This window comes from Ambystoma mexicanum, chromosome 9 (assembly GCF_040938575.1).
Source record: "Ambystoma mexicanum isolate Mex_15411 chromosome 9, UKY_AmexF1_1, whole genome shotgun sequence".
NCBI classification, from domain to species: domain Eukaryota; kingdom Metazoa; phylum Chordata; class Amphibia; order Caudata; family Ambystomatidae; genus Ambystoma; species Ambystoma mexicanum.
Genome location: NC_090931.1, coordinates 1,091,121,246 through 1,091,145,733, shown reverse-complemented (window position 1 = coordinate 1,091,145,733; position 24,488 = coordinate 1,091,121,246).

Genomic DNA, 24,488 nt, shown 5'->3' with positions numbered 1-24,488 from the left:
ATACATATATATATATATGGGGAAAATATTGACTCCGGGGTGGCCAAGAAATAGAGAGAGATACCGGGAGGATACCCGAGAGAGGAGTATACGCCCAGATACCTAGATTTTAATATAGCGCTAGAAGAAGCCTGCATTTAAAGTCCTGAATTAATAGGCCGACATAGACGACCAGAATCGATTAAAAGGCGATCTGAAAGAAATGGGCTTACATTCCATGTTGGAATAATAATAGGGGCAGAAATGCATCTGAGGAAGCAGATGGCATGAGATCTATGTACCCGGCTGTAGTCTGTCTAGTCTGTTGTGTCTGTCTTGTGTTTTTCTTTTTTCTGACATCACGAAGTAAGACATTTTTTGGGGGTAATAGCATGAAAATTGTGCGATTGAATAGACAAAATATTGTGTGGCATGAATTGATTATTGTGGCTCATATTGTTGATCTTGTTTGAGAAACGCTAAGTATAACAAAGTGTTATATAAGGAGAGGTTAACAGATTTAAGCATGGAAGACGTTACCCTGTTAGTACACTTGTGCAAACAGTTGCCAAAACATGCACCTAAGCTGAAGAAGTACAGTGCAGAATGGGTAAAAGGCACCACAAACAAAATATTTATGCCATGGCCCCAAGGCGGATCGCTATCTAGAACGGTCCTGCAGCACATGACGACATATTTGCAAGCCACGTATACTGGCAAAAAGTTAGATAAACGCCTAGCTAGTTTAGAGCTTTGGAAGATTTACCAAGAGGAAAAGGAGGAAGAGCCACCATTAGATTGGATACTTAACATATGCACATAGGGGGGTGAAACGCCTTCTGCGCCACCAGCCCCATCTGAAACAAAACACGAAGCTAGTAAAGACGAAGGATTATACCCGTTGAGAGAGCTTAAAGCAGCCATGGGATATAGCAACCCGTCATATGAGTCACCTACGTCCGAGAGACAAGGAGAGACGCGAGAAAGAAAAAGGAGACCAAGCACAAGCTAGTACATCTCTAGATACAGGTAGAGAGGGAAAGAGAGGAAAAGGAGTGCCATGTGTTACAATCCCCGTTACTCGAAAAGGGAGGAACGAGGCCACAGTATATACCCTGGCCACACATGGATCGAGAAAATCGAAAAAATAAGCTTCCAGTGTTAACATCAGGAGCCACAAAATGAATACATGAGTTAGAAAAGATGACGGGATGGAACACGTTAGCTATCAGGGATATTAAGGGTCTTTTAATTGCCATACTTGGTGATAGAGCTGACAATGTGTGGACACATGCAGGTTACCCTGGCGTGACTACAGTTAATACTGCACATTATGGAACTCTGTTTAACAATTGCAGAGCCGTGGTATGGAAAGCATTACGATTGCTATACCCGGACACTTCACACATGGCAGCTATAATGACACGTAAAATGAAGGAGTCAGAGGGTAATTTACTTTACATCCAGAATTTCCAAGATGCCTGGGCGCTAGAAACTTGTGAATCTTGGGGGAAATCCATACCTGTGTTTTATCATATATTATGCCGAGGGCTGCCAGATCAGGTACAGAAGCAGCTCAAGAAATTGGTAGGAATAGAGGCCAAACCGTGGTCTGAAATACAGTTGATCATAGCACACTATTTCAGGCTGCTGCAAGAGAGTAATTCCAAAAAAGAGGCTGCACAAAAGGCTGAAGAGGCAAAATTAGTGCAGAAGAAATTGTCAAAATATGCCATTGAAGGGGCAATTATAACTAACACAGATGGATCAAACATGCAGCAGGTCAATAATCAAGGGCAGGGTGATCAAGGCAATAACAGGTTTTACCCCAGAGGGTTAGGCTTTCGAGGAAGAGGATGGCAAAGTAATCAGAGAGGTTTCCAAAATAATCAGGGAGGTTTCCAAAACATGCAAAATGGCAATCAGGATATGTCAAATGGGAAAATAATCAGACCACCGCCAATATGTTGGATGTGTGGGATGACAGGGCATCTAGCACGCACATGCAGAAGTCAAGGCATGGTGCAAAACGACCAAGGAACAAGAGTAGGCATGGTGAATCCACCTGTGTTTTTACAGCAGGGTGGAAATGGAGTTGCACAAAATCACACGGTGCAACAAGAAGCGCCGGGAGCACAGCAAAGCTTGCGACCTCAGAATATGACACATTTTCCGCAAGGACAGTCTCAACAGTCGCCGATGCAATTGCTGCTAACAACAAGTACAGGACTGGTACTGAATTCTGGAATAAGAAATAACACTGGTGATGGAGGAAGTCCATTCACTCAGCATGGGACAAAGTTATATATGGATTAGCACAGCTCACTGGGAAACCTGATGTGTTCTATCCTATCAGTGACACCAAACCCTCACAAGGAACCAAGGGTAGATGTCCTTATAGGGGATAAAGAGTATTCTTTCTTAGTTGACACAGGTGCAACACGCTCATGTATACGTGAAGGAAAGTTTTCTTTGTCCAGCAATGCCATAAATACTCAGGGCTTCACAGGAGCAACAAGTTGTGTTCCTTTTACAAAAGAAATTCCAGTTTCTATAGGAAAATGTGACATGATTGTGCCACTGCTGTATTTAAGGCAAACCCCAGTAAATACATTGGGACGAGACCTAATGAGGAAGTTAAACATGACAATCTCGTTCACGGAGAAGGGCATCGTATGTTCAACTCCAGGAATGCATTATTTGAACGTATGCGAAATGATAAGAGCATATGCAGGGCAACTGGCTTTGAGAGCTGTTCCCTTGGAATCAGAAATATTTGCGTATGGAGCGTGCAAATTAATGTCATGGCTACCAGGCCTTGCAGACAAACCAATGAGAACCCCAGATGAGTTCCTATTTAGGCCAAGAATACCTATGCACGAGGAAAAGGGACAAGTATTTCCCTTGGCAATACACACAGCCATAGTGTGAGGAAAAATGGCATTGATTGATGGTTGTGACGACGAAGGCAGACAATGGTGCACAATAATCGCAATTGAGGAAGGATACAGATTGACTGACGTCACTGATGACGACCTGTTTGAAGAGCAAACCGTTGTAGATGAAATGACAGTTGAGGTTAATCTCACTTATTGGGTGAAAATGATAAAAAGAGAAGTGCCCCAGAGAATGATGCTGGCACAAAAACGTCCTGAATGTTTTGATGATGACATGGCAAAGGTGCCTGTCTCAGTGTGGACTACAGGCCCTTATGACCTAGGCTTGTTGAAAGGAGTCGGAGAAGTAAAGATTAAATTGAAACCAGGAGCAATTTTACCAAAGGCACAACATTATCCATTGTCTAGGGAAGCAGATGAAGAGATTTTCAAAACAATATCCGCTATGATGGAGCAGGGTATTTTAGTGACTTCAGAGTCGTCATGCAACACTGCAGTTTATCCTATAAAAAAATTAAAGGGAGGGTCTTGGTGTTTAATCCAAGATCTGTGCCCGATAACTGATATTGTAGAGGCAGAGTTCCCTCTAGTCCCTAACCCATCCACAATCCTATGTAATATACCCATTGAGGCAAAGTATTTCATGGTGATTGACTTGAAAAATTAATTTTTCTCAATCCCATTGCACAAAGACTCCCAGGATTTGACATCATTCACGTTCAGACAAATGCGTCTGAAAAGCACAAGGTTACCTCAGGGGTACTGCGAGTCTCCTTCAATTTTCAACAGAGTCCTGCAGATGGACTTAAGCAATATTACATTAGAGAGTGTTGTCTTGCAATATGTGGATGACATCTTAATTTACAGCATGACAGAGGAAACGTGCAGATACGATTCTATTCAGCTATTGACTGTATTGGCTGAGAAAGGATATAAAGTTGCCAAAGAGAATTTACAATATTGGTAACAAGAAGTGCTGTACATAGGCCAGCTAATCTCACATGAGGGAAAAGGGTTACCCCTGAAAGGGCTGAAGCCATATTAAACACAGCCAAGCCACACATGATAAAACAAATGCAGAGTTTTCTAGGATTATGTAATTATGTCAGGGCATGGGTCTTTCACTACAGCTTATACCAAGCCCTTGTTACAAGGCCTAAAGAAAGCACAGGTGACGAAAGAAAAAATTGAGTGGACTGAAACCATGGAAGAAGGGTTTGTCGACCTAAAAAAGGCCATTTGCAAAGCACCAGTTTTAGGGATTTCCAATTATGCAGAGGAATTCTACCTATTTTCACACACGAATGGCAGTGTTATGACGGCAGTACTCACACAAAGAACCACTTTGGAGTACAAGCCCTAGGCATACTACAGTGGGAATTTGGACCTATTAATGAGAGGTCACTTTCCGTAGGAACAAAGTTTAGCTGCCACAGCGTTCGCCATAGAGAAGGCTACAAACATTGTGATGGGATGCTCAATGACGTTGTTCGTTGAGCACGCATTATTTGCCATCTTAGAGAAACCAAAAGGCACATTGACATCTCAGAGAGCTTCTGCTTATGAAGTGATCATATCAGATCGATCGATTAAAATAATTTGATGTAATATAGTGAACCCCGCTATGTTTATAGCAGGGCCAGTCACTGACAGAGACCCAATCCATGACGGCGTGAACTATGAAGAATTTTATGAGATTCCCAGAGTGAAAGAAAATGCCTTGGCAGAAGGAGAAATCGTCTTCGTTGATGGTTCTTTGAGAATCGATCAAAATGATGGACAGGGATATACAGGCAGCGCTGTGATGAGGCATGCGGCAAATGGAGAATTCCGAGTACTCGTTAGTGCACGATTACCATCTCATTATTCAGCTCAAGCTGCAGAATTATTGGCATTGATACTCGCACTCGAGAATCACGCAGACCAGGAAGTGATGGTGTACAGTGACTCCGCCTATGTGACGTCGACAGTGCACGCAAGCCTAGCGTGCTGGAAAAGGAGGTGCTAAATCGGAGTGGATGGCATGCCAGTGCAACACCCAACCTTTTTGGGTAGGCTCATTAAGGCACTACAACTCCCAGTGGGCATGAAATGCGCCACCCACACGAAAGGCACAGATTTTATCTCCCGAGGAAATCAAGCATCAGACACAGAAGCCAAGTGTGTGGCGACCAAAGACGAAATAATAATGAATGTGGAAATAACTGATGCTCATGAGAGAATGATAGTTGCACGAAGTGAACCTGAAGGTTACAGTAATATGGAGAAAACCAAGTTAATGGAGCTCCAAGGGGAGGCACCACAGGAAGAGAAAAACCTCTGGAAGCAGCAAGGGTGGTCTTTAAGCCCCTCTGAGAGCTTGTGGTGACAAGACAGCCCTGGTAAATCGGTAATGCCTATAGCCTTATTGAAAATAGCATTGGAACAGTTACACTATCCAGCGTACATGACAAAGGAGAATCTAGCAGCAACAATTGCCGAAGACTGGTTTATACCGAACTTGCAGAACACGTTGCTTTTTTATGGTTAACTATATAATCTGCCAACAGTTCAACGCTGGACATACACTACGAGTAATTAGAGGAGTCATCCGAAGGCCCAATGGACCTTTTCAGCACTTGCATGTTGATTATGTCGATATGATCCAAGTATGTAACGGGTACAGGTACCTAATTGTTGTGGTGTATCCCTTCTCTAGATGGATAGAAGCAGGTCCATGTACACATCCAGACTCTACCTGTGCAGCCACATTTCTGGTGAGGGAGGTATTTCTCAGATGGGGAATATGTGAGGTCATGAGGTCAGACAATGGACCTCACTTTGTTAACGCAGTATTTGAACAGATCAGCTTGTTGCTTGGTATAAAGCACATGTTTTCTTTGGCGTATCATCCTCAAGGAAATGGGATATGGGAAAAGCTCAACGGCTTGTTAAAGGAAAGGATAGTCAAGTTGGCGCTTACTCTAAAGAAGGGATGGCTACACTGCCTTCCACTGGCCCTGTATGCGCTCAGACACCAGCCTGGTTATGACCACCATCTCGCGTTGCATGAAATCGTGACAGGCAGAAGGATGCACACGCCACTAACACCCCGAGATAGAGCTAAATGTGATGCTCAGCCGACACAACTACTTAATTTGCAAGACATCTTGTCTTACTGTAATTTCAGGACAGCTGCAACGACGACAAAAAGGGTACAGGCAGCACAGAACATAGGAGATACTACAACAGACCAAGTTCAGGGTTTACGTGTACCACAATTGTTCCCTGGGGACAAGGCCTTGGTGAGAAACCACACGAGATAAAAGTGGGACGAACCAAGGTTCAACGGTCTCTTCAGAGTGGAGGACATCACTCCTTCTGCAGTCAAGTTACAGGGAAGAAGAGCTTGGATCTTTTTGGGTGACATCACGCAATACAACAGAGAAGACCCTCTGCCCTCACCCAAATGTATAGAGACTACAGACAATGGGGAAGAACCACAGCACGTGCAGACGAGATTCATGACAAGGAAGAAGGATGCATGACCAGCAAAGCGAAGGCAAAGAATTTTTATGCAAAGTTGTGGCATAATTTTGGACATTTCCTCTGAGCAAAATAAGGGGATAAGGACATAGAAACATGGACACTCTGTGCATCCTAGTTGCAGGGTGAAGAAGAAAATTGCATGTATAAGCCACAACATAGTCCGTTGACTTTGAACTTTGGACTGAGGCATACTGAAGCCTTCATAAGAAAAGATATGCCAAATTTTGATCGAGGACACATAAATTGGAAGAAAGTACAGTATCCAGACTCTTTTAACAGAGAAGCTTTATTTGGATTCCCTTATGGTGTCACGCAGTAGTGACATCACTAAGGACGTTTTGATCTATTTTGAGTTAGTACTGAGGTCATACCCGTCGTTAGTGGGAAGGCTCACTAATATCATTGAATTTCTTCAGGACCCTGAAAACAAAAAGACAATAAGGAGGCTGCTCATCATGACTGCCGAGCAGTTCCTTTTGCTTACAGAGTACAGTGAAGACAAGACAAATGTCCCTGTCACCAGAAGATAGCAATTAATTTTTTCACCTAATTGAGGACTTTCCAGAGTTTGTGGGGAGACCTTCCAGTGTTGATGTCCTCACTTTCTTCATAGGCCCAGTGAACTCTACACAGATGAGCATGCTCCAGCATGGTATTGTAATGCAGGTCGAACTTTCTAATCATCATCAGAATTACCGGAGAAGATTGTAAACTTTCTGTCGAGGGACAGATCGCGAAGGTGTTACCAGAGGACTTCACTCCTGCTTATGCTGACAACGAAACGGCATGTCGACTGGAGTGAAACAGATAAGAGGAATTGACTGGGAGCTTGTTTATTTTGAACACACGAATTAAAAGACTTGCTGAACCTATTATCTCGACAATCTATTATCCAGGCAAAGAGAACAATCGTTCCAGTATCTGCAACCTACAAGCAGCACCAACAGAACCCAGATATAACACTACCTAGAATAAATTAAAGAGTTATTTTTTTCTCAAAATGATCCAAATGGGCAACCAAAATAGTAATTGTGTCCTCCCTCAGGAGGAGAGGCGCTCTTATAGGCCTAGAAATAACTGCTGTAAATTTACCTACTGAGGAATAATTTACCTATGCATAGCATTCATTATTGTCTTACTGTCACTGATGATTCGAACTGGATTTTTTATTGGTGCACAAAGTGTCCCGATTCCAGTGCACTCACCTAATGATGTACGCATGAAACCCATGAAGGTGCCTAGACCTTACATAGTCATTCCAGTCCATAGAAGGTCTGATAGAGGAATGAGTGAACTTGAGATGGATGCAATGAGCAATAATACATACACACTTGTGGTAACAAACAGATTGAACCACTGGAGACAGGGTCTGCAGAGCAAGCATGAGAGGGGGTTAATTAAAAACACACACACGCAAACGATGAGTGCAAATACACCTGGTCTAGTGTCAATAACTGCAGAACCACAGTCCAAAGAATGGGAGAAGTTTGGACAACCTACGATAAGAAGTTCCACGCCAAGTGAAGTCAAAGACAAATGGAGAAAGCTGAAATTTTAAAGAAACAAAAGGAGTTGGAGAATAAACGAACAGAGACAGCAGTGACAAGCACCCCCAATACAGCAATGAAAGGGGCAAGTCCTACAAAACTATCACATGCAGAAATGATAGCAGAATCAATATGGTTGTTCATAGCCAAAGCCAGGAAAAGACACCGAGATAAAGAAGGACTAACAGAGCTTTCTACTACTCAGGGAGCCTGGACAGAGATACCTGAGAATCCTGCAGCAAGAAGAAGCTATATGGATGCAATTAAGGATGTGATGATAGCAAACTACAGAAAAACCTTAAGAATCAGGAGAAGCACACAAGAAGACAATAACGAACTAAACGACTAGCTGGACAGCACAGCACACTTGGGAAATAACATATGGTACCAACATATGAAAGAAGTTGGAAGATGACCTTCAGAGGAAGAATGCTTTGTTTGTGCACTCTTACATTACAGCATGGAAAAGTCGAAAATCTTTGTAGTTGTCGAAATAGATCTGCAGACAGCCCATTGTCTATCACACATACCAATGTGCAAGATCAGAGGCCAGTTCCTGGGAAGTGATGCTTCACTCAAATGGGCAACTATAGCAACTGATCCAAATGAAGATGATTATGTCCAGGATATAAAGACAAAAACAATGGAAAAACAAAGAACATTGTGATCAGATGTGAGAAGCCTGGAGTTAAAGGAGCAGAGATCAGAAGAGAGACAAACGAAAGACAGAACATTCAAGGAAAAACTCCAGAAGAAGCTCGGAGTTGGAAAAGCAGAGGTCAAATGCAAATTGGGGGAAAAGTGCTTTCACCAGACAGATGAGAGAAAGGAGTAGTGATCTGTAGAGCATGGGTAGTGATTGGGCGTTACCAGGCTACTATTGACATAGTACAGAATGGATGTAAGCCATTATGGCCAAAGCTTGCTAAACTATTGACATGGGTCGAAGACAGAGGAGGACCATTGCAGATAGTGCCAATGAAGGATCCAAAATTCTGTTTCAGAAACAATGGTACAAGAGAAATAGGAGAAAATCAGAACCATGGATGCATCTTTGACACTCCAGGAATGGTGAATGGAACTGCAGTGATCATGTATCAGTATTGTGCACGTGGATCCAAAGCATATATCAGACTGCCAAAGAATTGGGGAGGTATATGCACATTACTAAATGTCCATGTCCCAGCATTGGTGATTCCAAAGAGTGATCTGAATATTGACAGTTTCCCGAAAACAGATGCTCTCCTGAGAAGGAAAAGATCTGTGGAACTGCTGAGCCGAGGGAAGAGAGAGCATTACCTTTCTGCTAAATCAGAAGAAGCCTTTCATGCAATCCCTGATGAACACAGGTTGTTCAGCCTCACCTCATCAGTGTTCACAACAATTCTGATGCCAAGAGTTCAGGTTGGAGCAAATACTGAATGGTTGCAGATAACCAGATGGGAGTTACTGCAGACCATCAACATGACCATAAAAGGATTCAATGCAATCAAGGAAGAGTTAAGGGTGATTCGACTAATGACTCTCCAGAACAGATATGTCCTTGACATGATCACAGTTATGGATGGAGGTGTTTGTGCAAAAATTGGAGAATCATGTTGCACGTTTACACATTTGCACAATGATGAGAATGGAACTTTAACAGAAGCTATAGGTATGCTGACAAACCTACAGAATCAGATAGACGAAGTTGATGAAGTTGATGACGACAGTTGGTTTGGATCACTGTTCTCATGGGTTCCACAATGGATGGCAGATGCATCCAAATTCCTAGGAGCCCTGCTAGTGATGATATTGCTTGGATTCTGTGTTATCAAGATAATAATATTTCTGTGCCAGAAACTGCAAAAAAGGCCATTGGGATGAAGATCATGATTGATGTCGAGTCAGGATGGAAGCCCAAGGACCTGACTGATGAAGAAATAAGAGAATTTGTGAAAGACAATATTTATGCACCAGAAGGAACAATATTTCAATATTCAAGGAAGCATAGAAATTATGTGGGAAGATGGATCTATTGCAACCCAAGTGGAGAATGTCAATTAACGACATGGAACAAAGATGAGCATGTGAGAACAGCAGGAAGCTTGACGGGAGTCATAAAGATATGGACGCCAAAGAGATATTTCTTCAGACCTCTCTGTGTGGATCCAGAGGATGAAGTAAAAGTGGATACAAAGGAAGAAGTAAAAGTGGCCGCTGAATCGCCCAGAGGGGGGAGTGTAGAGGAGGTGCCAAGCTCGATTCGCACTCCATCCGCCCATTTTGAAGTACCAGGAACATTCACGCTGAAATATGTGATATATGATGAGCAAATAAACCAGCAGAGAGCAGCAGTTGGGCTCTGTCCAGTACCTGTCAGAGTAACAGCACCTGTTGAAGTACCGACACCTAAGAAAACCTGGACAGTAAGGTGCCCATTGAGAAAACCATATCGACAAGTGAGACAGAATGACAATTGTCAGAATGCAATACCTGAAGAAGCCAAGAAGATACTAAAGGATGACGAATGGTGATGTCATAAGAACCCAGACTGACTCACATATAGAAGATATAACGACCTGAGAATGATGACAAATGAGACGAAACACCATGGACAAGTGACATCCTAAGTCTAAAGTGAAACAATTGATGTCAAGATGTCAGAAACTTGTGCCATAAGCACGATGAAGATATTCAGTTAGTTTAAATGTGTACATATGCAAAGTAACTGCAAGAAGCACAGAAATCGTGAGGTTTGCTTATGCTTAGTAGTAAGATAGATTACGGCAAGCGCCACCTGTACATATCTACCTCAAAAAGAGCACTTTAGTTAAGTATACTTCCACTACGCACAAGAGCAGAGTCAACCAAGGGGTAATAAAGGTCTCAAGAAGAGGGTTTTGCAGCAAACAAATCGAGAATTAAAGACAGAGAGAAACTCAGATGAAGGTAACCATGCCAAGAAGCCAAGGTCATATCGGCTGAAATAGACCAACAGTGGATACAATTAAAGAGAAGAAGAACAGAGTATCCTGTTCAGGGAAAGTCAAGATAAGCCAAAGATGGCAGACGACTGGCAGAATTAAATCAAATACACAAAATTGCATGAAGGAAAGGCCGATTTCACAATGTCGAAATCACGTGACCAGACCAGCAGGATGGGATGAAACTTTCAGACCTATGCGTGGACCTTTGCCATGCCCAGACGCCTTAACTTTCCCAGACCAAGAAGCAGACTCAAGGCCAACCACAAAGAAATAATTGACACATGACCACTGAGGTGGTGATTGATTGTAACAATAATTGGAGGGAAGCTGGGGTGCAGACGAACTCCCTGCACCTGGCTGGCTATTCTGCATGCTGCTAAGCGCAAGTGGAAAAGTATGAGTGGGGTAGATGTCAACCCAATCATAGTGGACCATGTAATCTAGGGTCCTATAGTGAGTAGATGAAAACAGCAGGTGTCCACAAACTTTGTGGAACACTCCGGTCCCCTGCACACCCTTGTAGTTGAAAATGCAACCAAATTCTCTTGAGTAATCTCAAAAATAAATGTTTATAAAGGGATGATATCGTCATCCATGGATTGTGTGCCCCTCATGGGGTTAGTTTAGACAAATGATAATTCAACGTGCAATTTGTCACAGTTTATAATCAACATATAAAATCTAAAGTAAACTGATTTTTACAATACATGGTATTCACAGTAACTATTTTTCATAGTCCAGACAACTGAATATTAACATTTATAGTTCAAATGACTTATAGTAGACAATTTGTACTTGATTTGAACTCCCAATCCAATGTGTCTTAGTAGGCAGAGTCCAAGTTTTCAAGGTACTATATCCTTTACGCGTTTCGGGGCGAATAGAACCCCTTCTTCAGAAGATGTCTACTAAACGTGTTTTTCTTCAATTTATCTGTATTAACAGTAGAAAGTATATTGTTATTTAAATCATAATAATACATCATAGTCCCTGTCTGTCATGACTGGATTTTTCTTAATGTATAATCACCTGTTCATTTCTTAGTGTGGTCTCAATTGGAGATACAAATTCCATCTTGATCGGTATATCTTTGTCAGTCCTAAAAAAATATTTAAAAAAATATACAAAAAGTGGTTGCGAGTCCCTATCATTATGAGAAGTAAAGATGTAAAATAACTGCAACCATGTTTGCATTCTCAAACATGTCCATTAGAGAAAGGGTATAGATGTTTACCTGATCAGTAGGTCGTAGTCGGGATTTTGGGTAATCTCCTGCTTTGTTAAAGCTCTACGCTCCTGTAGTGGATCTTAGAAACGCGATCAATGACAACGTGGGCCCTGTAAAGCGGAAAGAGGTTTATCAGGGGCTATCTTTATCAATTACCAAAATCCTATAAGATAATTCTATGTAGTAAGTGTAGAATTCTAATTTAGCTTACCTCAAAGAGGGACGTCTTTGTGCATGTATCGTATGTTGAAAATCATATGCACGGCAACTGAACAAAAATGGCCGTTCTGATGTTTATATAGCGTGATGACGTCAATGCGTGTCAACGTCGTGACGTCACAATGTTTACGTTTTGACGCAATATAATATGTGGTATAAGCAGAATAGGGTAGAGTCTTCAGTGCTAAATTAGAATCTATATTTTGAACATATATACTTGTCATTAATGTGGGTTCCTTGTTTTTTAACATAAATCTAGAATAGTATTGAGAATTTTCGTCGACTCGTGATTAGAGGAAAAATCCAGCCTGCTCACAGTCTATCTGTTGTTGAAACTGAATGTCTTTCTTTTATGTTAATTAATTAGAAACGTGTAGCATTAATGTGGATGTGTATATACATTTCATTATTTCAAGACAAAAAAAGATAAAAAAATGAAAATATGAGTCCTATCAAATATTGGTGGTGTTCAGGACATAAATAATCTAATGGTCTAGATATATTTACCACAAGAGAGACTATTCCTTAGATGGTAAGGGAGCTGTGCTTGTGTAAGTTATATAAAAGCATCAATTCAAAAAGTTTTTTGTGTTGGTACAGCTGGTCATCAAAAAACATTCGAAAATATGGCAATCTGCTCATAAGGAAGCTTATAAGAAAACACCCAAATTAAATTCTTCATTCATACCATTGGGGGAAAGACTATTCAATTTTTCAATCCAATGTAATTCTCTCTGCCCCATTCTTCTGTCGTGGTCTCCCCCTCTAGGTAATTTTTTCACTTCCTCCAAAATGATTACTTTAAGTTGAGCTACTGTGTGTTTATTCAAAGAGAAGTGTCTAGCGACAGGAGATTTGGTACTGTTGGTTCGGATGTTACTCTTGTGTTCATTCCATCTTTCTTTAGCTTTCCTGATGGTTTGACCTACGTAAAAAATACCGCAGGGGCAACTGAGCCCATAGATTACTGATTTGGTATCACATGTGGTGTAATGATTCAATCGAATTTTTTGTCCACTGTTGGGGTGCCTCACATAGCTCCCCTTCATCACATTGTTACAGTTCCCGCAGTTCAAGCATGGGAATGTGCCTGTCATCTTCGTCTTCAAAGTCTGTTGTTTGTCTTGTTTGATCTTTTCTGCTTTCACTAGTTCGTCTTTAAAGTTCCTTCCCCTCTTGTATGCAATTAGGGGAGGTTTTGGGAATAGTCTGTCCAGTTGTGGATCCATTTTGATGATGTTCCAGTTTTTCTTGATAATCCTGGTTATGTGATGACTTTGTGCATAGTATCTCAGGGTATAGAGAAATGGAATATCCTTTGATTTGTTCTTATTAATAAGGAGATCTTTTCTTTCCAGTCTATCGACTTTATCTTTAGCCTTTTCAATGATGTCGCTAGGGTAGCCTCTTTGTCTATACTTCTCGGTCAGTAACTGGTTTTCTTGTTGTAATGTCATAGTGTCTGACGTTATTCTTTTAAGCCGTAAGAACTGGCTATACGGTAAGTTATTCTTTAGATGATCTGGATGATGGCTCAGGTAGTGTAATGAGTTGTTCACATCTATCGGTTTGTGATGAACATTCGGAATAATCACTCCATCTTGTCCAATCCACAGTTCAACGTCTAAAAAGTGTAGTTTGGGTTCTCCCACCTCCATTGTGAATTTAATCCGATTGTGAAGGTGATTAATGAATGTCAAAAAGGTTTGTAAGTCCTCTTTTGAACCTCTCCATACGACGAAGATGTCGTCTATGTAGCGTTTCCATGTAATAAGATTCTGTTGCCATTGTTGTGCATTAAGTATCTGTTTGCTCTCTAAATGAAACATAAACAGATTAGCATACGCTGGGGTCATCGAAGAACCCATAGATGTGCCTGATGCTTGTAAATAGAATTGTGATTTGTTTCTGAAATAATTATTAACCAGTATGATCTTACTGAGTTCCAGAATAAAAGTTTTGTTGGCTTCACAATTGTTGTTCAGCAATGCCCACTCTAATGCTTCCAGTCCGTCCTGATGCGGAATCGATGTATATAAACTCTGTACATCAAAGGAGACTAGTGTGTCGTCCGCCTTGATGGTTGTAAGTGTAGCAAGATGGTTGAGAAAATCCGTAGTGTCCTTCAAATAGGTGCTAGTACTCTGTACTATGGGTTGCAAGGCTTTATCCACATAGGTTGCAAGGGGGTTGAAGACGCTATTCGTTCCCGCAACGATGGGTCTCATCGGTGGAGTTTGTAGTACCTTATGTATTTTAGGGAGTCCATAAAAGACAGGAGTGATCGGATGCTCGTTAGTAAGAAATGTTCTAGTTTTCTCAGAGATCCATTCATTTTCCAAGGCTTGATCCAATACAGTTTTCAACATAGCTGTGATGTCTTTAATAGGATTCTGGTCAATTTTAATGTATGTATCTTGATCCGACAATAATTCATTGATTTTAATGTCGTAGTAAGTGGTATCCATAATAACTATAGCACCTCCCTTGTCTGCCGGTTTCAAAGTCAGACTTCGATCATCTGCTATTTCTTTTATGATTGAACTTTGTCGTCTCCTGATATTGTAGTACTTGGATTTTGTAAAGTTTACCCTTCTGAAATCCTTAAGTACTTGTTCTTCAAAAATCTTGATGGTCAAATTATTAGTTTGTGGATCAAAATAACTCTTTGGTTTGATTTCCAAATATTTATGTTCCTTCTGTGGATATTCCATACCTGTCTGTGTATCGAAAAATACCTTCAGTCTCATTTTCCGTGCAAGTCTATGTAAGTTGATTTTTTCTTCCAACAGATTTGAGTTTTGAGTAGGTACAAAAGATAAACCAAGATTCAGTGTGTTTATTTGATCATTTGTAAGATTTTTCTGTGAAATATTCACAATTAGCTGTTCGGTTTGTGTCTTGGTCTTAGATTTCTTGAGGCCTCTTCTTTTTGCCTTTTTTCTAAAAAAAGAATCGGTGGGGTGTTAGATGTAGTTGCTTCTTGAGATGTATGTATTATAGTGGTAGAAGGTTGATTGATTCTTGTGTCGATGGTTTCTTCTCCACTTGTTGGGATCTCACTGCTGGGGTCACTTGTTCTTGGTTCTTCAGTTCTGGGTTCATAGGGTGATTTTTTATTGTTAAAATCTGGTCTTTTTTGGGAATAGTGTTCTTGCCAAGTGTAAACGATATCTTGTTGGTAGTCCAAGGTATCTCAGCGGAATTTGCGAACTTTCCGTTGTTCAATGTCCCTCTTGTAGTTCTCTAGGGTCCGGTTCACTTCTTCGATCAAACTTGTTAATTCCTCTTTGGTTTTAAACGATGCTAATTGTTCTGATAATTCTTCTATTTCTTTATCTAATTTGTTTACTGATTTTGATAATTCTTCTAAGGTCAATAGTATCAAATCTAGGGAACATTTATTTAATATTTGTTCCCACTTCTTTACGAAATCTGGGTTGTCTTTACATAGTGTGGGTCTTAAATAGACCCTGAGACCTCTTGGTATCCGTTGGGCTCGATAGTATTGTGCCAAGGTGGTGGCGTGTAGTTTCTGTGATATCTCTCGTCTGATTACTTTCTCTAATTGAGATATTAGTTAATCTGGACTAGTTGTTACAGGTGTGCTGCTTTCAATATCTTTAATGAGTCCTAATATACGGTTCGCTTCATCTTCATCAAATGCAAATGTGGATGCATGTTTCTCTGTTAACGTATTGATTTTAGAAAATGACATTACTATACCACAATATTACAAATGGGTGCAACTACGGCTTTTGTGTCACACTCTATACATAGAGGACCTATCAAAAGCTCAAACAAGTTTGCCTAGTGCACACCTTTTAGTTTAAGTGAGGTGAGAGTATTACGATACTTAGTGGGGTGCAGGGGAGAATATCAACCCTGACACTGGGTTGTACCAAATTATGTGAAAACAGCAGGTGTCCACAAACTTTGTGGAACACTCCCGTCCCCTGCACACCCTTGTAGTTGAAAATACAACCAAATTCTCTTGAGTAATCTCAAAAATAAATCTTTATAAAGGGATGATATCGTCATCCATGGATTGTGTGCCCCTCATGGGGTTAGTTTAGACAAATGATAATTCAACGTGCAATTTGTCACAGTTTATAATCAACATATAAAATCTAAAGTAAACTGATTTTTACAATACATGGTATTCACAGTAACTATTTTTCATAGTCCAGACAACTGAATATTAACATTTATAGTTCAAATGACTTATAGTAGACAATTTGTACTTGATTTGAACTCCCAATCCAATGTGTCTTAGTAGGCAGAGTCCAAGTTTTCAAGGTACTATATCCTTTACGCGTTTCGGGGCGAATAGAACCCCTTCTTCAGAAGATGTCTACTAAACGTGTTTTTCTTCAATTTATCTGTATTAACAGTAGAAAGTATATTGTTATTTAAATCATAATAATACATCATAGTCCCTGTCTGTCATGACTGGATTTTTCTTAATGTATAATCACCTGTTCATTTCTTAGTGTGGTCTCAATTGGAGATACAAATTCCATCTTGATCGGTATATCTTTGTCAGTCCTAAAAAAATATTTAAAAAAATATACAAAAAGTGGTTGTGAGTCCCTATCATTATGAGAAGTAAAGATGTAAAATAACTGCAACCATGTTTGCATTCTCAAACATGTCCATTAGAGAAAGGGTATAGATGTTTACCTGATCAGTAGGTCGTAGTCGGGATTTTGGGTAATCTCCAGCTTTGTTAAAGCTCTACGCTCCTGTAGTGGATCTTAGAAACGCGATCAATGACAACGTGGGCCCTGTAAAGCGGAAAGAGGTTTATCAGGGGCTATCTTTATCAATTACCAAAATCCTATAAGATAATTCTATGTGGTAAGTGTAGAATTCTAATTTAGCTTACCTCAAAGAGGGACGTCTTTGTGCATGTATCGTATGTTGAAAATCATATGCACGGCAACTGAACAAAAATGGCCGTTCTGATGTTTATATAGCGTGATGACGTCAATGCGTGTCAACGTCGTGACGTCACAATGTTTACGTTTTGACGCGATATAATATGTGGTATAAGCAGAATAGGGTAGAGTCTTCAATGTTAAATTAGAATCTTATTTTGAACATATATACTTGTCATTAATGTGGGTTCCTTGTTTTTTAACATAAATCTAGAATAGTATTGAGAATTATCGTCGACTCGTGATTAGAGGAAAAATCCAGCCTGCTCACAGTCTATCTGTTGTTGAAACTGAATGTCTTTCTTTTATGTTAATTAATTAGAAACGTGTAGCATTAATGTGGATGTGTATATACATTTCATTATTTCAAGACAAAAAAAGATAAAACAATGAAAATATGAGTCCTATCAAATATTGGTGGTGTTCAGGACATAAATAATCTAATGGTCTAGATATATTTACCACAGGAGAGACTATTCCTTAGATGGTAAGGGAGCTGTGCTTGTGTAAGTTATATAAAAGCATCAATTCAAAAAGTTTTTTGTGTTGGTACAGCTGGTCATCAAAAAACATTCGAAAATATGGCAGTCTGCTCATAAGGAAGCTTATAAGAAAACACCCAAATTAAATTCTTCATTCATACCATTGGGGGAAAGACTATTCAATTTTTCAATCCAATGTAATTCTCTCTGCCCCATTCTTCTGTCGTGGTCTCCCCCTCTAGGTAATTTTTTCACTTCCTCCAAAATTATTACTTTAAGTTGAGCTACTGTGTGTTTATTCAAAGAGAAGTGTCTAGCGACAGGAGATTTGGTACTGTTGGTTCGGATGTTACTCTTGTGTTCATTCCATCTTTCTTTAGCTTTACTGATGGTTTGACCTACGTAAAAAATACCGCAGGGGCAACTGAGCCCATAGATTACTGATTTGGTATCACATGTGGTGTAATGATTCAATCGAATTTTTTGTCCACTGTTGGGGTGCCTCACATAGCTCCCCTTCACCACATTGTTACAGTTCCCGCAGTTCAAGCATGGGAATGTGCCTGTCATCTTCGTCTTCAAAGTCTGTTGTTTGTCTTGTTTGATCTTTTCTGCTTTCACTAGTTCGTCTTTAAAGTTCCTTCCCCTCTTGTATGCAATTAGGGGAGGTTTTGGGAATAGTCTGTCCAGTTGTGGATCCATTTTGATGATGTTCCAGTTTTTCTTGATAATCCTGGTTATGTGATGACTTTGTGCAGAGTATCTCAGGGTATGGAGAAATGGAATATCCTTTGATTTGTTCTTATTAATAAGGAGATCTTTTCTTTCCAGTCTATCGACTTTATCTTTAGCCTTTTCAATGATGTCGCTAGGGTAGCCTCTTTGTCTATACTTCTCGGTCAGTAACTGGTTTTCTTGTTGTAATGTCATAGTGTCTGACGTTATTCTTTTAAGCCGTAAGAACTGGCTATACGGTAAGTTATTCTTTAGATGATCTGGATGATGGCTCAGGTAGTGTAATGAGTTGTTCACATCTGTCGGTTTGTGATGAACATTCGTAATAATCACTCCATCTTGTCCAATCCACAGTTCAACGTCTAAAAAGTGTAGTTTGGGTTCTCCCACCTCCATTGTGAATTTAATCCGATTGTGAAGGTGATTAATGAATGTCAAAAAGGTTTGTAAGTCCTCTTTTGAACCTCTCCATACGACGAAGATGTCGTCTATGTAGCGTTTCCATGTAATAAGATTCTGTTGCCATTGTGTGCATTAAGTATCTGTTTGCTCTCTAAATGAAACATAAACAGATTAGCATACGCTGGGGCCATCGAAGAACCCATAGATGTGCCTGATGCTTGTAAATAGAAGTGTGATTTGTTTCTGAAATAATTATTAACCAGTATGATCTTACTGAGTTCCAGAATAAAAGTTTTGTTGGCTTCACAATTGTTGTTCAGCAATGCCCACTCTAATGCTTCCAGTCCGTCCTGATGCGGAATCGATGTATATAAACTCTGTACATCAAAGGAGACTAGTGTGTCGTCCGCCTTGATGGTTGTAAGTGTAGCAAGATGGTTGAGAAAATCCGTAGTGTCCTTCAAATAGGTGCTAGTACTCTGTTCTATGGGTTGCAAGGCTTTATCCACATAGGTTGCAAGGGGGTTGAAGACGCTATTCGTTCCCGCAACGATGGGTCTCATCGGTGGAGTTTGTAGTACCTTATGTATTTTAGGGAGTCCATAAAAGACAGGAGTGATCGGATGCTCGTTAGTAAGAAATGTTCTAGTTTTCTCAGAGATCCATTCATTTTCCAAGGCTTGATCCAATACATTTTTCAACATAGCTGTGATGTCTTTAATAGGATCCTGGTCAATTTTAATGTATGTATCTTGATCCGACAATAATTCATTGATTTTAATGTCATAGTAAGTGGTATCTATAATAACTATAGCACCTCACTTGTCTGCCGGTTTCAAAGTCAGACTTCGATCATCTGCTATTTCTTTTATGATTGAACTTTGTCGTCTCCAGATATTGTAGTACTTGGATTTTGTAAAGTTTACCCTTCTGAAATCCTTAAGTACTTGTTCTTCAAAAATCTTGATGGTCAAATTATTAGTTTGTGGATCAAAAGAACTCTTTGGTTTGATTTCCAAATATTTATGTTCCTTCTGTGGATATTCCATACCTGTCTGTGTATCGAAAAATACCTTCAGTCTCATTTTCCGTGCAAGTCTATGTAAGTTGATTTTTTCTTCCAACAGATTTGAGTTTTGAGTAGGTACAAAAGATAAACCAAGATTCAGTGTGTTTATTTGATCATTTGTAAGATTTTTCTGTGAAATATTCACAATTAGCTGTTCGGTTTGTGTCTTGGTCTTAGATTTCTTGAGGCCTCTTCTTTTTGCCTTTTTTCTAAAAAAAGAATCGGTGGGGTGTTAGATGTAGTTGCTTCTTGAGATGTATGTATTATAGTGGTAGAAGGTTGATTGATTCTTGTGTCGATGGTTTCTTCTCCACTTGTTGGGATCTCACTGCTGGGGTCACTTGTTCTTGGTTCTTCAGTTCTGGGTTCATAGGGTGATTTTTTATTGTTAAAATCTGGTCTTTTTTGGGAATAGTGTTCTTGCCAAGTGTAAACGATATCTTGTTGGTAGTCCAAGGTATCTCAGCGGAATTTGCGAACTTTCCGTTGTTCAATGTCCCTCTTGTAGTTCTCTAGGGTCCGGTTCACTTCTTCGATCAAACTTGTTAATTCCTCTTTGGTTTTAAACGATGCTAATTGTTCTGATAATTCTTCTATTTCTTTATCTAATTTGTTTACTGATTTTGATAATTCTTCTAAGGTCAATAGTATCAAATCTAGGGAACATTTATTTAATATTTGTTCCCACTTCTTTACGAAATCTGGGTTGTCTTTACATAGTGTGGGTCTTAAATAGACCCTGAGACCTCTTGGTATCCGTTGGGCTCGATAGTATTGTGCCATGGTGGTGGCGTGTAGTTTCTGTGATATCTCTCGTCTGATTACTTTCTCTAATTGAGATATTAGTTAATCTGGACTAGTTGTTACAGGTGTGCTGCTTTCAATATCTTTAATGAGTCCTAATATACGGTTCGCTTCATCTTCATCAAATGCAAATGTGGATGCATGTTTCTCTGTTAACGTATTGATTTTAGAAAATGACATTACTATACCACAATATTACAAATGGGTGCAACTACGGCTTTTGTGTCACACTCTATACATAGAGGACCTATCAAAAGCTCAAACAAGTTTGCCTAGTGCACACCTTTTAGTTTAAGTGAGGTGAGAGTATTACGATACTTAGTGGGGTGCAGGGGAGAATATCAACCCTGACACTGGGTTGTACCAAATTATGTGAAAACAGCAGGTGTCCACAAACTTTGTGGAACACTCCCGTCCCCTGCACACCCTTGTAGTTGAAAATACAACCAAATTCTCTTGAGTAATCTCAAAAATAAATCTTTATAAAGGGATGATATCGTCATCCATGGATTGTGTGCCCCTCATGGGGTTAGTTTAGACAAATGATAATTCAACGTGCAATTTGTCACAGTTTATAATCAACATATAAAATCTAAAGTAAACTGATTTTTACAATACATGGTATTCACAGTAACTATTTTTCATAGTCCAGACAACTGAATATTAACATTTATAGTTCAAATGACTTATAGTAGACAATTTGTACTTGATTTGAACTCCCAATCCAATGTGTCTTAGTAGGCAGAGTCCAAGTTTTCAAGGTACTATATCCTTTACGCGTTTCGGGGCGAATAGAACCCCTTCTTCAGAAGATGTCTACTAAACGTGTTTTTCTTCAATTTATCTGTATTAACAGTAGAAAGTATATTGTTATTTAAATCATAATAATACATCATAGTCCCTGTCTGTCATGACTGGATTTTTCTTAATGTATAATCACCTGTTCATTTCTTAGTGTGGTCTCAATTGGAGATACAAATTCCATCTTGATCGGTATATCTTTGTCAGTCCTAAAAAAATATTTAAAAAAATATACAAAAAGTGGTTGTGAGTCCCTATCATTATGAGAAGTAAAGATGTAAAATAACTGCAACCATGTTTGCATTCTCAAACATGTCCATTAGAGAAAGGGTATAGATGTTTACCTGATCAGTAGGTCGTAGTCGGGATTTTGGGTAATCTCCTGCTTTGTTAAAGCTCTACGCTCCTGTAGTGGATCTTAGAAACGCGATCAATGACAACGTGGGCCCTGTAAAGCGGAAAGAGGTTTATCAGGGGCTATCTTTATCAATTACCAAAATCCTATAAGATAATTCTATGTGGTAAGTGTAGAATTCTAATTTAGCTTACCTCAAAGAGGGACGTCTTTGTGCATGTATCGTATGTTGAAAATCATATGCACGGCAACTGAACAAAAATGGCCGTTCTGATGTTTATATAGCGTGATGACGTCAATGCGTGTCAACGTCGTGACGTCACAATGTTTACGTTTTGACGCGATATAATATGTGGTATAAGCAGAATAGGGTAGAGTCTTCAATGCTAAATTAGAATCTATATTTTGAACATATATACTTGTCATTAATGTGGGTTCCTTGTTTTTCAACATAAATCTAGAATAGTATTGAGAATTATCGTCGACTCGTGATTAGAGGAAAAATCCAGCCTGCTCACAGTCTATCTGTTGTCGAAACTGAATGTCTTTCTTTCATGTTAATTAATTAGAAACGTGTAGCATTAATGTGGATGTGTATATACATTTCATTATTTCAAGACAAAAAAGGATAAAACAATGAAAATATGAGTCCTATCAAATATTGGTGGTGTTCAGGACATAAATAATATAATGGTCTAGATATATTTACCACAAGAGAGACTATTCCTTAGATGGTAAGGGAGCTGTGCTTGTGTAAGTTATATAAAAGCATCAATTCAAAAAGTTTTTTGTGTTGGTACAGCTGGTCATCAAAAAACATTCGAAAATATGGCAGTCTGCTCATAAGGAAGCTTATAAGAAAACACCCAAATTAAATTCTTCATTCATACCATTGGGGGAAAGACTATTCAATTTTTCAATCCAATGTAATTCTCTCTGCCCCATTCTTCTGTCGTGGTCTCCCCCTCTAGGTAATTTTTTCACTTCCTCCAAAATGATTACTTTAAGTTGAGCTACTGTGTGTTTATTCAAAGAGAAGTGTCTAGCGACAGGAGATTTGGTACTGTTGGTTCGGATGTTACTCTTGTGTTCATTCCATCTTTCTTTAGCTTTCCTGATGGTTTGACCTACGTAAAAAATACCGCAGGGGCAACTGAGCCCATAGATTACTGATTTGGTATCACATGTGGTGTAATGATTCAATCGAATTTTTTGTCCACTGTTGGGGTGCCTCACATAGCTCCCCTTCATCACATTGTTACAGTTCCCGCAGTTCAAGCATGGGAATGTGCCTGTCATCTTCGTCTTCAAAGTCTGTTGTTTGTCTTGTTTGATCTTTTCTGCTTTCACTAGTTCGTCTTTAAAGTTCCTTCCCCTCTTGTATGCAATTAGGGGAGGTTTTGGTAATAGTCTGTCCAGTTGTGGATCCATTTTGATGATGTTCCAGTTTTTCTTGATAATCCTGGTTATGTGATGACTTTGTGCAGAGTATCTCAGGGTATGGAGAAATGGAATATCCTTTGATTTGTTCTTATTAATAAGGAGATATTTTCTTTCCAGTCTATCGACTTTATCTTTAGCCTTTTCAATGATGTCGCTAGGGTAGCCTCTTTGTCTATACTTCTCGGTCAGTAACTGGTTTTCTTGTTGTAATGTCGTAGTGTCTGACGTTATTCTTTTAAGCCGTAAGAACTGGCTATACGGTAAGTTATTCTTTAGATGATCTGGATGATGGCTCAGGTAGTGTAATGAGTTGTTCACATCTGTCGGTTTGTGATGAACATTCGTAATAATCACTCCATCTTGTCCAATCCACAGTTCAACGTCTAAAAAGTGTAGTTTGGGTTCTCCCACCTCCATTGTGAATTTAATCCGATTGTGAAGGTGATTAATGAATGTCAAAAAGGTTTGTAAGTCCTCTTTTGAACCTCTCCATACGACGAAGATGTCGTCTATGTAGCGTTTCCATGTAATAAGATTCTGTTGCCATTGTTGTGCATTAAGTATCTGTTTGCTCTCTAAATGAAACATAAACAGATTAGCATACGCTGGGGCCATCGAAGAACCCATAAATGTGCCTGATGCTTGTAAATAGAATTGTGATTTGTTTCTGAAATAATTATTAACCAGTATGATCTTACTGAGTTCCAGAATAAAAGTTTTGTTGGCTTCACAATTGTTGTTCAGCAATGCCCACTCTAATGCTTCCAGTCCGTCCTGATGCGGAATCGATGTATATAAACTCTGTACATCAAAGGAGACTAGTGTGTCGTCCGCCTTGATGGTTGTAAGTGTAGCAAGATGGTTGAGAAAATCCGTAGTGTCCTTCAAATAGGTGCTAGTACTCTGTACTATGGGTTGCAAGGCTTTATCCACATAGGTTGCAAGGGGGTTGAAGACGCTATTCGTTCCCGCAACGATGGGTCTCATCGGTGGAGTTTGTAGTACCTTATGTATTTTAGGGAGTCCATAAAAGACAGGAGTGATCGGATGCTCGTTAGTAAGAAATGTTCTAGTTTTCTCAGAGATCCAT